Source organism: Podarcis liolepis (genome assembly GCF_965112155.1).
Source record: "Podarcis liolepis genome assembly, chromosome: 2".
Taxonomy (NCBI): Eukaryota; Metazoa; Chordata; class Lepidosauria; order Squamata; family Lacertidae; genus Podarcis; species Podarcis liolepis.
In genome coordinates, this window is record NC_139555.1 from 25,389,181 (window position 1) to 25,402,208 (window position 13,028).

General features: G+C 42.4%; 1 protein-coding gene across 2 annotated transcripts in view; it reads left to right on the plus strand.

Annotated features, from left to right (window-relative positions):
* Positions 1-13,028, plus strand: part of KCNJ16 (potassium inwardly rectifying channel subfamily J member 16) — a 51,333-nt gene that overhangs the window by 20,004 nt on the left and 18,301 nt on the right. Inside the window, exon 1 of one of the 2 annotated variants that reach the window (XM_083490303.1) lies at positions 2,551-2,617. The exons of the other annotated variant lie outside the window; for it this stretch is intronic. The gene's annotated coding sequence lies outside the window, so the exon portion shown is untranslated. Of the gene's footprint in view, positions 1-2,550; positions 2,618-13,028 lie in introns of those variants that run through there. 2 annotated transcript variants of the gene reach the window in all.

The following is a 13,028-nucleotide window of genomic DNA, read 5'->3' on the forward strand; positions in this document are numbered from 1 at the left end:
TGATGTTAAGATAATTTCGAAAATGTACAAAATTCTTTTGGAATGGCAAACAAAGGACGAGGAAATCAAGTCGGTCATGATCAAGTGGGCCAGAGATTTTGGTTACAGCATACAATTAGAGGATTGGGAAAAGGTATGGAACGAAAATATGAAATTTACTGCATGTACAGCACTGAAGGAAAATATAATGAAGATGGTGTACAGGTGGTATATCACACCGGTAAAATTGTCAAAAATGTATAAGACATGCAATAAGTGCTGGAAATGCAAAGAAAAAGAGGGAACTCTGTTCCATATGTGGTGGGATTGTAGGAAGGTGAGGGGCTTCTGGGAATCGATCTATTGTGAATTGAAAAAGATGTTTAAATATTCGTTTGTTAAGAGGCCAGAGTCCTTCCTATTAGGTATAACAGGAAGAGAGATAAAAAGACGGGATTACAAATTGTTCCAATATGCTGTGACAGCGGCAAGAATACTGATGGCCCAGAGGTGGAGACAGGAGGAAATGCCGACTCTGAGTGAATGGAGGATGAAACTTATAGATTACGCCGAATTAGACAAATTGACTGGAAGAATAAGATATCAAAAGGATCAAAAATTCATTGAGGACTGGGGGAAGTTTGCGGCATATCTGGAAACTATATGTGATCAACAAATAACGCTAGTGGGGTTTAAAGAGACTTTGTAATACTGTAAGGAATATTGCAAGACAGAATTAGAGAGGTATAAACTAATAGTAAGCTAGCAATACTATATAGGAAAATGCGACGAAATAAGAACAATGGATGATTGTGGGAGGTGCTGGTGGAGGCTCAAAAAGTGTAAATATGTAATTATGTTGTAACTAATATAAGTAAAAGAAAAACTGAATAAAAATTTAATTGCAAAAAAAAAAAAAGAAAAGCTGTGAGCGGATCTGAACCGCGACAGACGAATAGTTCAGATTCGTGGTTGTCTTGCCAGCACACCCGTAGAGAACCATACTGTGGTGAATAGATTCTATTTATTCAAAATAGAATAGAATAGGAAAGTTGCAAGCAATAGATCAGCCCAATTAACCGAATAAAAAGAGAGCACAGGCAGTGAAGTTTCCTAAGGCAAGAGGGATCAGCTCTCTCCCAACTTCTGGGCACATTTACAAGCTCATCCTGTGGCTCTGCAACAAAGGACTGGGAAGAATCCATCCTCCTTGCCACACAACCCTTGGGTATGTGAACTTGACTAGAGCCCTGTCGACCCACCAGGTCAGTGCTCACCCCAGAGGAGCACATGCCAGACCTCCCTCCATTTTGTACCCCTAACCTTTGGTTATAACAATGTCAAATGGCTGCTGCTTGACATGACTAGAGGCTCTATGGGGAGGTGATGCATTTCCACTACAAGTGGGAGATCCTCCAAGTGCCCCCATTTTCTGGGGACTGTCCCAGATTTACAGAAGCCATCTTGGTTTCTGATTTGATCCTGGACTGTCCCGCTTTTCCTTAAGAAGTCCCTATTTTCATCGGAGAAATGTTGGAGGGTATAGTGTTATGTGATCCCTGAAACAAGGAAATAAATAACTATACAGTGGTACCTCTGGTTGTGAATGGGATCCATTCCGGATGCCCGTTCGCAACATGAGCAGAACGCAATCTGTGTCTGCGCGTGTGCGGGTTGCGATTTGCCACTTCTGCGCATGCGTGTGACATCATTTTGCGCATCTGCACAAGCGGCAAAACCTGGAAGTAACCCCTTCTGGTACTTCCGGGTCACCGTGGGACGCAACCTGAAAATGCGCAACCTGAAGCAAACGTAACATGAGGTATGACTGTACAACCTTTAGAAGACATCTGAAGGCAGCTCTGTCTAGAGAAGTTTTTTAATGTTTAATTATGTTTTCAGATATGTTGGAAGCCACCCAGAGTGGCTGGGGCAACCTATTATTATTATTATTATTGAATAGAATGTCCCTCTATTCATCAGAGAAAAGTCAGAAGGTTAATCTATTATTATTCCATGTGCTATAGACACTGGCAGCAGAGCACGGTGGGGGCGGGGGAGGACTGACTTCTGGGCTCTGGCTTATGCAAAGTGCCTCTAAACAGTAATCTGACCTTTTTCATGATATAGTTTCCTTGTTCTGAAACTTGCGTCACCAGCTTTCCTTCTTGTTTTTATGTAGCAGCATTTCACTTAAGCAAGTGGGTGATGTATCTTCTTCCTTTCAGCTACCTGAACTGCAGCAGTGAATAAAACTGAGTCTGCGCTCCAATGGAGTTGCACGTTTTTAAGGTGGCCTAGGTCTCTTTATCATTTTCCTTGCTCCGGAGGTTGTTGTTATTATTTCCATTGTGCGGAAGGGAAAATTAGGCTAACTGCTTCAAGGCTATCACTCATCAGGTATCTGAACCCAGCTGTAGGGTTCACCTGCTGACCACACTGGTGATCTTCAAGTCTACTGCTTGAACAGATCATTTTTACATGAATACTTTCAGAGTGTTTCCAGGCATGTGATGTTTGTTTAACAATATGAAAGAGGGAGGGATTGTACCTACTAGCAAAATACAAGGGGGAAAAATCAGTTTGTTTGTCATGCCAGAGACCAGGGCTATGAATTCCCATATGCGTGCTGCAGCAGGTAACATTCAGTTTCTCTTCTTAATTATTTTATTGTTTCTGTAAATACAGTGAATGTGGCATTAAAGCTGTTTGAATTTGTGTCACAGTGTTAAATACTTACCCTTTGCAAATGAAACGTTTCTCGGGAATCTGGAAAGGCTGTACTTTCTCTATATTTCCTGAAGACATTTACACAGCGTGCCATTAGAAAGAGGAAGCTTAAAAGATGTAAACAGCCTAGGCTGTGATTTTTGCAAAATGAATCAATGTAATTTGCAAATAGATAAATAGGATAGGCATTCATGAATGGCAAATGCAAAAGGGGCAGCCATTTTAGTCTGGGTGTTGTTGTTTTTTTTAAAAAAAGTTAATGTGGCACTTTAAAGATGAACACATTTATTGTGGCATTTAGTTATTGCATCAGACCTATGCTACAGAAACATATGCACCTTATATTGTTGAGAAATTGAGTTTTCCTTTTCAGGTTGTAGGGTGAATTGGCTGTTGTGTGAACAAACAGTTTAAATTAGATTAGTAAAAAATAGCACTGAGCGCTTAGTTTGTATCCAGTGCTGTTTAACTTTTCTCAGCTGTTGAGCAGAAGTACAACATATACACACCTCTCATAAAGTATATTTTGAATGCTTACCGGTTTTAGATATAGTTGTGAACTATCGGACACGCAAAACCTGCTTGCTGCTGTAGCTACTGGTATCGTGGGGTCTGACAGGCCACCCCTCTGTTGCCGGGCGGGTTAGTATGGATGACCATCTGGAGTGATTGGGCGGTTGGGTTACTGGGCAAATTTTGGTGTTGCCATTTAGGAGGACAGACCAAAGGTTATAAAATCAAGTCATGCAGCACAGACTGGGCTCTTTTGCTGTGTGCATTGGCTCACCCGCCCACCCTCCCTAATCTAGGGCTATTGCGTTGACCTTGCTATGCCTGTCATGGGGTCGTCTGCTTTTGGGGCAGGGGCCTGGTAGGAATTTTGTTCATTTGGCTGATTGGCTGGTGCCATTTGGTTTTTGCCTACTGCGTAGCAAATCGTCACAACTTGTAAGGTTGCGGTTAGGCATTGGTTAAAAAATTGGTTGGTGGAGGGGTAAGGATTGGCGGTGCCTGCCCCTCCAATGCTGCTGTGGAAAGGGAATTCTGTTAAAGGAATTCAGGGGCTTGTCATTCTTTTGTCCATACCCCTGAATGGGGCTTAGGGCCGTGCCAGCCCCCAGGAACATGCGGGGGGGGGGGGATGAGGGTCTGGTGCCCGGCTCCATGCTCTCCCCAATATTGTTTTCCCTTACTGGCTTTCGCTGGAATTCGGAAATCAGTTCTGTCCCTGGGCATGGGGATAGATAGTCACAACCAATGCCTAAGCAACCACTCACATTTATGTTTTTTTAATAAAGTTGTGGCCAAAATTATGCCAAAAACCTTAAACAAAAATTATGTGTGAATTGTGAATTTTTTAGGAGTGGCTTGGGGGACCTCGACACGCAAATTGTGGAGAGTATTTCCACCTGTTTTGCACAATGCTGTGCATGGGTTTAAACACTCTTTATTCAACATCTTCCTCTCTTCTTGACTTTTCTCATGTCATGTTCTAAATGTCCTTGTTTGTCTGGTGACCAACACAGTAATTTCTTGTGAATATTCATAAAGTGTATACAAGTCAATAGAAAGAAAGGCATTTATTAGTTGTAAATTCTAGAACGGTAGCTCTTTTAGCCAAATGAAAAAACAACAACAGACAAACAAAAATGGTCCTGTGGCAAATTGATTGTGGTGTTTAAGCAATTGCATCAGGCCTACATGATAGAAATAAACACACATAAAATTTTACAGTGCTCTTATTTTGTCCCACTTTGAATTTTGACATCAGAAAATCAACACTAGGACCTCTACTAGGCTGGCCTGTACTGGTTGTTTAATTATATTTTTATTTCAAACATCTGATGGTTTCTCTAGTTGCTACAAGGCACCATGCATTAAATCATCTTGACTTTCATGGTGCCTATAATGGAGAAACTATTCAGTTCCTTTCACACCTGGGCAACACTTCAGCTTCATTCTGCTGCTTTTTGCTCTCGATGAAAACCAGACTGATTTTTCTGCAGTTTCATGAATCTCAATTAGTTCTTTTCAAAGCCAAGCTTTCTGATTGGCTATCCATTTATTCCATGATAAGTTGTTTCACAGATCAAAGTATGAAAACAGTATTCTGCCTGTTTGTTTTAGACTTTAGGTTAATGTGAGAGGGTCCTCCATATTTTGTGTGTGTTAGAGGAAAGGGTACGAGGCAGCTGTTCTCTATTCATTCCTTCACTCCAGACAGTTCATGAATAAATGTTCTTTTCAATGCAATATTTGGACTGTCTCTCATTTTATTTATGTGGGAGCAAAAGGGTGGCGCAGTTTCCATAGCAATAATCCAAAATGGAATTGGAACCTTTTGAGCAACTTGTGGAATGCGGTTGTACAGGTGTTGCAACAGCTCTAAGTATTTTAATTACTATGAAAAATAGCAGTGCCAGAGCAGCTGCCGGTGATTTATAGAGTCTCTCCTGATGGGACAATGCTATTTCTGTAAGGGTGGCAATTCTTAATGGGACGCAAAGTGTTTGGTAAAATAATTTATAATGAATGACTGCTTTCGGACTTGGTTTTAAGTCAAGCCAGAATACCTAATAGCTGGAGTTATGCATGAGGACAATGGACTCCAACCAATGTTTATGAAAGCTGAATTGTAGGGTCAATGGCAAAAAGCTGTTTTTGTGGGCAAAAACAGCCCCACAGCTTGCCCTAAATGGGGACTTTGGGGACTGAGCCTCTGCATTATAGCCAATTGCAGGTGGGATATAGTCAGACCTCTCTGGCATGCAAGACCCCCTCAAACATCAATAGCAGACCATAGAATATCACTAGAGTACATAATGTGCCATGGCCTGAACTCTTTGTACTGAGAGATGATTAATCTTTACATGGGAGGGGGAGGAATCTGTGGCCCTTCATATTTTGCTCAACTACAACTCCCTACTACAACTTATGCTGGCCGAAGTTATACACCAAACCTTAGTTTTGCAGTACAGTACATCCAGGTCAGGTCAAAGCAAAGGACAAATAATAAAGTTAAATTAACTAACATCTTATTAGGTTTTGAATAAGCCATTGGTCTAATCATCAAATAAAGATACTTTCAACTTGTAACAAGTCTCATTGAGACAATTAAGCCTTTTTGCCTTCTTTTACAGCTGGCTTATTGGTTTTTCCATGTCTCTAGAGCAAGCATCCCCTGCCCACCCCTTTTGTGGGCAATACAGCTCCATCCTTGCCCAGGAATCTTTGCTCTTTCCTTTGACTCATTCTGCCATTAAGAAAAAGTACCAGTGAGCTAGACAATGGCCATTTTTTTCTTTTTTATTGAATGGGAAGTGTACTTGGAAGTTAGTGAAGAATTCATAAACAGTTCAGGGTGTGTGATTGGAAGAATGCCCTCATAATAGATTTTGATGGGTAAGAACAAAGAGATCCGAGTTCCTGGTTTGAAAAACACCCAAAGTTTCAGCGGCTGTCATTGGGACATAATGGGTCCTAATAACGTCAACCTGTTGCTCACTTGTTGACACTTGTGCTGATGCACTTTGCAGGTTGGCTTGCAAAGAAGCATAGAGATGCCTGTTCCCTTAAGGAATGTTTGCTAACAATGAGTTGCAAGATAACTTCATCCATTTAGTATTTGTTGGAAGCAAAGATCCCCCCTTTTCTGCTTTCCTCAGGATGCTTTGTGACGTCACCGCCTGCAGCTTGTTTTTCACTTCTTATAACATTGCTGGCCCTTTTCCAAATTGTTTTCTCTTATCTGTGCTTCCTGCACAGAGTGCAAACTCCAATAAACACGACAGTTGTCTTCTGAAGCAGAGATATTCAAGTGCTACAAGAGCTCCTTGTGTTCTCTACTTAGTCCTTCCATGGCGATAGACCACTTGATACTCTTGACGTACTCCGTTTCTGAAGAACATAGCCTTTTCAAATCTGCCAGTGGTATCTGATCCAGGTTGCCAAACAAAACCTACAAGCCATGTTTCAATATGGTTTCTATAAAACTAAATAAAATATTCAGTCATTCTAGAGGTGATCCTTCACTTTGAGGACATAGAAAGGGGAGCTATGCCTTCTCACTGTTATTATGTAAATTCAGCAGTCAATTTCTCCCACCTAAAGGTAAAGGGCCCCCTGACTGTTAGGTCCAGTCACCGACGACTCTGGGGTTGCGGCGCTCATCTCACTTTATTGGCCGAGGTAGCCGGTGTACAGCTTCTGGGTCATGTGGCCAGCATGACTAAGCTGCTTCTGGCAAAGCAGAGCAGTGCATGGAAGCGTCGTTTACCTTACCTATTTATCTACTTGCACTTTGACGGGCTTTCGAACTGCTAGGTGGGCAGGAGCAGGGACCGAGCAACGGGAGCTCACCCCATCGCGGGTATTCGAACCGCTGACCTTCTGGTTGGCAAGCCCTAGGCTCTGTGGTTTAACCCACAGCGCCACCCACACCCCCTTTTCCTACCTAGTGAGATCTTAATTAATGATATAAGTATATATGTAGGTAAGACTCCCGAACGTTTCTGATGAAGTCTTTGCATCAGCACTAGCTAGGACTGCACATTTAAGCGTGAGGCAGAAGCAGCAAAGAGACTAAGTTCATAATGTGGGGTGGCTCTGATTACTTTCATGAACTGAGCCACAGACAGCTTCCGTTTATTGCCTACATGTGATCAATTGTAGTAGAAATGAGGCTGGGAACATCAAGGACTTCTGGGGCCAGGATATAGGGGCCCTTCAAACAAAGTAATCCCAGTGTGCCCTGTTAACTTAAAATGAGAGAGGTTTTTCATCACAGTATTGTGACCTATCATAGAATTGTAGAGTTGGAAGGGTCATCTAGCCCAACCCCCTGCAATGCAGGAATCTCAACTCAAGCATCCATGACAGATGCCCAGCCAACCTCTGCTTAGAAACCTCCAGGGCAGGAGAGCCCACAACCTCCAGGGGGAGGCCGTTCCACTGTTGAACAGCTCTCCCTGTCAGAAAGTTATTCCTGAACCTCCTTGAGTTCTCCATTCCGAGTAAGAGCAGTGGTGGGTCCTTGGGGGAGTAGGCCCTTTGTTGGTTTTGGGGTCCCAGCAAATTCTTAATCTCTGCTACCAGGAGCATCATAGCCTAGAGAAGACAAGGTTTGGAGCCAAAGATAATCCCTGCACTCAGGGGCAGCCAGGGGAAGATCCTGTGGAAGCTGGCTACATGTATGAAAAGCCTCAATATTTATTTATTTTTACTTCGCTGTTGAATACCTGAGTTAGGCTGCTGAACTGGACACCTGACTATGTGTGGAATGACCATTTTATGACTAAGCGTCTAGTCCATTCAAACTGGGTGAATGACATGATAATCTTGATAGGACATTGGATGTGTTAGATTGTTGTAGGCCCAGTCTTTCTTAAAAAAAACGAAACAAAACAGGAAGACCATTTCAAGACAGGCTAGAGATTCTTCCATTCACATACAGCACATAAGAGTTTTAAAAAAAATATTCTTAAAAGTGTACTCCTGGCATAAATTCATCTCACTTTGGTGGGACTGTGTTCCAGCAAAACACTTTAAAACTGTTAATCTGTAATAAATTGTATAGACTGTAAAACATTAGGCTGTAACACATTAACTTCTCAGAGATGAACTGTATCTATAAGGAAGGGCCAAGAAACTTTTTGTTTCCCAAAACATTCTTCAGGAGTTGCTTAATGGCAATAAAACCACTTCAAGGCCGGTTTAGACTGATTTTTCTTGAGCCTGTTATTTCTAATGCTTTATTTAGATATCCCAGTTAAAGTCCTTTGCGATAAGATCTGCTCACTCATTTCATCATGTTTGCCTTGGAGGAATAAAGAGAGTCTCTGACTGACATAACAAGACTATAAAGCAAACCTATTCCAATCCAAAATTAATTAGGGGTGGAGCAGCTGACTTGGTCACCTCCTATTTGCTCACTACAAAGCCAACAATTATATACCGCAGGGCTCAGCAAAGAGATTGGTTTTTTTTAAAAAAATAAGTTGGCATTATTAATTATTACATGGGTATCTTGCTTTTCTCTCTCTTCAGGCAGCTCAAGGCTGTGTACATATACAATTTTTACATTTCCACATGCCCTCACAATAACCTTTGCTTGAGGAAGGTTAGGCTGAGAGAAATATTGAAAGGATCAAGGTCACTCAGTGCAGGGATTTGAACCCAGGTCTTCCTGGCCAAGAGCCAACTGCCACATCTCACTGGCTGTGGTGCCAGGCAAGAATTCCATAATATTGATGGAGCACAATCCTATCTGTGCCTGTTTGTTCAGAATTAAGTCCCATTAAATAATAATAATAATAATAATAATAATAATAATAATAATAATAATAATAATAATTTATTTATGCTCCACCCACTCTGGGTGGCTTCCAACAAAATATTAAAATGCAATAGTCTGTTAAACATTAAAAGCTTCCCTAAACAGGGCTGCCTTCAGATGTCTTCTAAAAGTCTGGTAGTTGTTTATTTCTTCAACATCTGATGGGAGGGCGTTCCACAGGGCGGGTGCCACTACCGAGAAGGCCCTCTGCCTGGTTCCCTGTAACTTGGCTTCTCACAGTGAGGGAACCGCCAGAAGCCCCTCAGAGCTGGATCTCAGTTTCTGGGCAGAACAATGGGGTTGGAGACGCTCCTTCAGGTATACTGGACCGAGGCCGTTTAGGGCTTTAAAGGTCAGCACCAACACTTTGAATTGTGCCCAAAAATGTACTGGGAGCCACTGTAGGTCTTTCATGTGGTCTCGGTGGCCGCTCCCAGTCACCAGTCTAGCCGCTGCATTCTGGATTAGTTGTAGTTTCTGGGTCACCTTCAAAGTAGCCCCACATAGAGCGCATTGCAGTAGTCCAAGCGAGAGATATGTAAACATGTATAGGATTGCAGTCAAAGTGTGACCATTCCCATGAAATGAATCATAGTCTCAATCCAATGCTGCCCTCTGTATATATTTGTAAACATATAGAACATGATGTTATAAAGGTGATATTGGCAGGCTTTAGAAACTACTATGCCGCTCACATGCCTCTGCAGAAAAAGCAGAGAAATGTTTCTAGAATGGAAAGTGAAGGTAGTTATTACAGCAGTACCTTGGTTCTCAAACTTAATCCATTCCAGAAGTCCATTCCAAAACCAAAGCATTCCAAAACCAAGGCGTGCTTTCCCATAGAAAGTAATGCAAAATGGATTGATCCATTCCAAATTTTTAAAAACAACCTGTAAAACAGCAATTAAACATGGGTTTTACTATCTAACGAGATCATTGATCCATAAAATGAAAGCAGTAAACAATGTACTGCAGTCACACAATCAGTCAATCAGTAGCTGAACTGGGTTCCACAGAGTCACAAGAAAAAGAGAGCTGCAAAAACAAAAACACAAAATAAATAGCAAAAACAGACAGACCTCAGCATAACACTCCAAACAGAAGCGTGGCACTCAAATAGGAAGTGTAACACTCAAAACAGAAGTGTGGCACTCGAAACAGAAGTGTGACACTCAAATCAGAAGAGTAACCTCAAAACAGAGCACATTCGACTTCCGAAAAAGGTTCGCAAGCCGGGACATTTGCTTCTGGGTTTTCAGTCTTTGGGATCCAAGTTGTTTGAGTACCAAGGCATTTGAGAACTAAGGTACCACTGTACTGAACACCGTCATGTATTCAAGAAATGTTACCTACAAAACTCCAGTGTATCACCTGTAGTTCCACACAGAACTGCTAGGCATAGACATAACAAGGCTGACATCACTCTCTATGGAAAATGTTACGAATACTCAGCACATTAAAGCGAACAGAACCTGATCTGTAACCATGGAACTTCGAGAGCATTTGGCTTGCACATTTGCAAGAATGAAAGAATGAAGAATGAAAACAGTTTAGCATTTTGAACAAACCTTCAGCTGCACAGTGTTTGATGGTTAAAAAAGAAAGAAAAGTTTTATGACCTTTCAGACTGTGAAATGCATGTGTATACTTAAGGCTCCAGGCTCCGCTATGCGAATTAATGTAAAATGATTTATTTTGCCATTGGGGGTTAAGAGATGAAACTTTGAAGCAAATTCTTAGTTTAATATCATGCAGAGCAATTGCTTAAGTAATATAAAAGATCTCAGTTCAGCGACTGTGGACATGGTACAGTATCGTTTGACCAATCCTAGCAGTACCATGGAGAAAAAGATTTGCTGTTCTTTCCTTCTCTTACCTTTGAGGCTGAGTGAAATGCTAAGTAGCTGGATCCCAGCATCTGACAAAGGAATATGTGCACATACCTGTGTATATTTTGCAGGTGAAACCAACATACAGTGGTACTTCGGGTTAAGTACCTAATTCGTTCCGGAGGTCTGTTCTTAACCTGAAACTGTTCTTAACCTGAAGCACCACTTTAGCTAATGGGGCCTCCCGCTGTCACTGCACCGCCGCTGCACAATTTCTGTTCTCATCCTGAAGCAAAGTTCTTAACCCGAGGTACTATTTCTGGGTTAGTGGAGTCTGTAACCTGAAGCGTATGTAACCCGAGGCACCACTGTACTGTAATAGAATCTAGCTAAAACTTATGAGAACACTTACTCTGAAAAATTGTGTTGCCAAGAAATGCAGGAACTTTTTTGGCAGAAATATATTAATCAGACCTCATTGAGAATGTGTTCAGAAATATTAAAATGACAGACGGATGAAGAGTCAGATAAGGACAAGCGGTTTCAGCATCAGTTCAGGACAAGTAATTGAGATTTTCTTCATTGTGAATGCTTCTCCTTAAATTTTGCACTTCTTTCCTGCCTGGGAAAGCTGAGCTCTGTGGCTTGGAAGAAAGTGCATTGCGTGTGCCGCCCTGAAAAGAGAGAAGTGGAACACTGCATCCATTGTGACAGCTTTGGGAAAGGACAGCAGCAGCAAGACATTCAGGAAGAGATGTCAGAAGGACAGAATGGATAGGATGGGAAGCCGTAAGTCATTAGAATACAGATGGGGTGGGATGGAAACATTCATGCTGAGATGTTCCAGCAATTTGTCTGAATGGGATGACCCAACTGGAAACTGTACAAGGGGAATAGACAAATACACCCCCACCCATGCCATTGTGTTACTCAAATACGGATAAGTAAAATGTAGTTTTAACACCATGAGTAGTATAGTAAAATAATCCTTGTGGGTTTTGTTTTTTGTTTTGTTTTTGTTTTTCTGAGCAACTGTAAAACTGCCCAGGAAATTTTTGATTGAACAAATGCTTTGAATAAATAAATATACTGCAAGCATATTATGCAAGCAGTTTACTGTTAGCAGTGTGTTATGCATACTGTTTCTATAGTTTATGCTTTGCCTTAAAACTTTCAGTTTCCATTAGCCCTCCTCCCAAACAAAACTGCTGTGTCTGAGATATCCACTGCCTTGCTCTCTTCCTAAGCCACGATTACCTAGCTCAGAAAGAGTCGGCTGGGCACTCCATGTGACACATTCCATTTCTTCAGCCCGCTTTGCCCAATCCCTGATGGGAAGGACCCGTAAGGCGCCATTTCTCTCTTGCAGTGTTTTCTCTCTCTTCCAGGGTGACCTCTTTCATGAGTTGGGAGGGTGACACGCACCCGCCAGGTGAAAGTGGTACCCTGGGAAATGCTTTTGGTCCAGGCAACCCTGCCTCCTCTGTGATTTTCCTTGGCAGAGGATGCTCGGCAATGGAAGATAAAAGGATTTCTCTCCAGACAGGTAGATGTGATATTGGAGATCAGTGCAGAAACTAGTGCATCATTGCAAAATTCCCTCTGGCAGTGGGGTGCCCACGGGCTGCATAAGAAGTAGTAGTAACTTGGGCACTGCTTTGACCTCTTTTCCCTGGGTCAAGAAGCGGTGTGGCTGCTCCAAAAGCTGGTTGCAAGCCTGTCGCATGAAAATGAAACCAGCACCTTCTGCTTGGCTTGCAGGGCAGAGAGCAAAACAGAGAGTAAGGCCATGCGCTGCACACGGCACTAGTGAATGTGTGCAGTGCATCTCTGTTCTGAATGTTTAAAGGTAAAGATAAAGGGACCCCTGACCATTAGGTCCAGTTGTGGCCGACTCTGGGGTTGCGGCGCTCATCTCGCTTTATTGGCCGAGGGAGCCGGCGTACAGCTTCCAGGTCATGTGGCCAGCATGACTAAGCCGCTTCTGGCGAACCAGAGCAGCACACGGAAATGCCGTTTACCTTCCCGCCAGAGTGGTACCTATTTATCTACTTGCACTTTGACGTGCTTTCAAACTGCTAGGTTGGCAGAAGCAGGGACTGAGCAACGGGAGCTCACCCTGTTGCGGGGATTTGAGCTGCCAACCTTCTGATCGG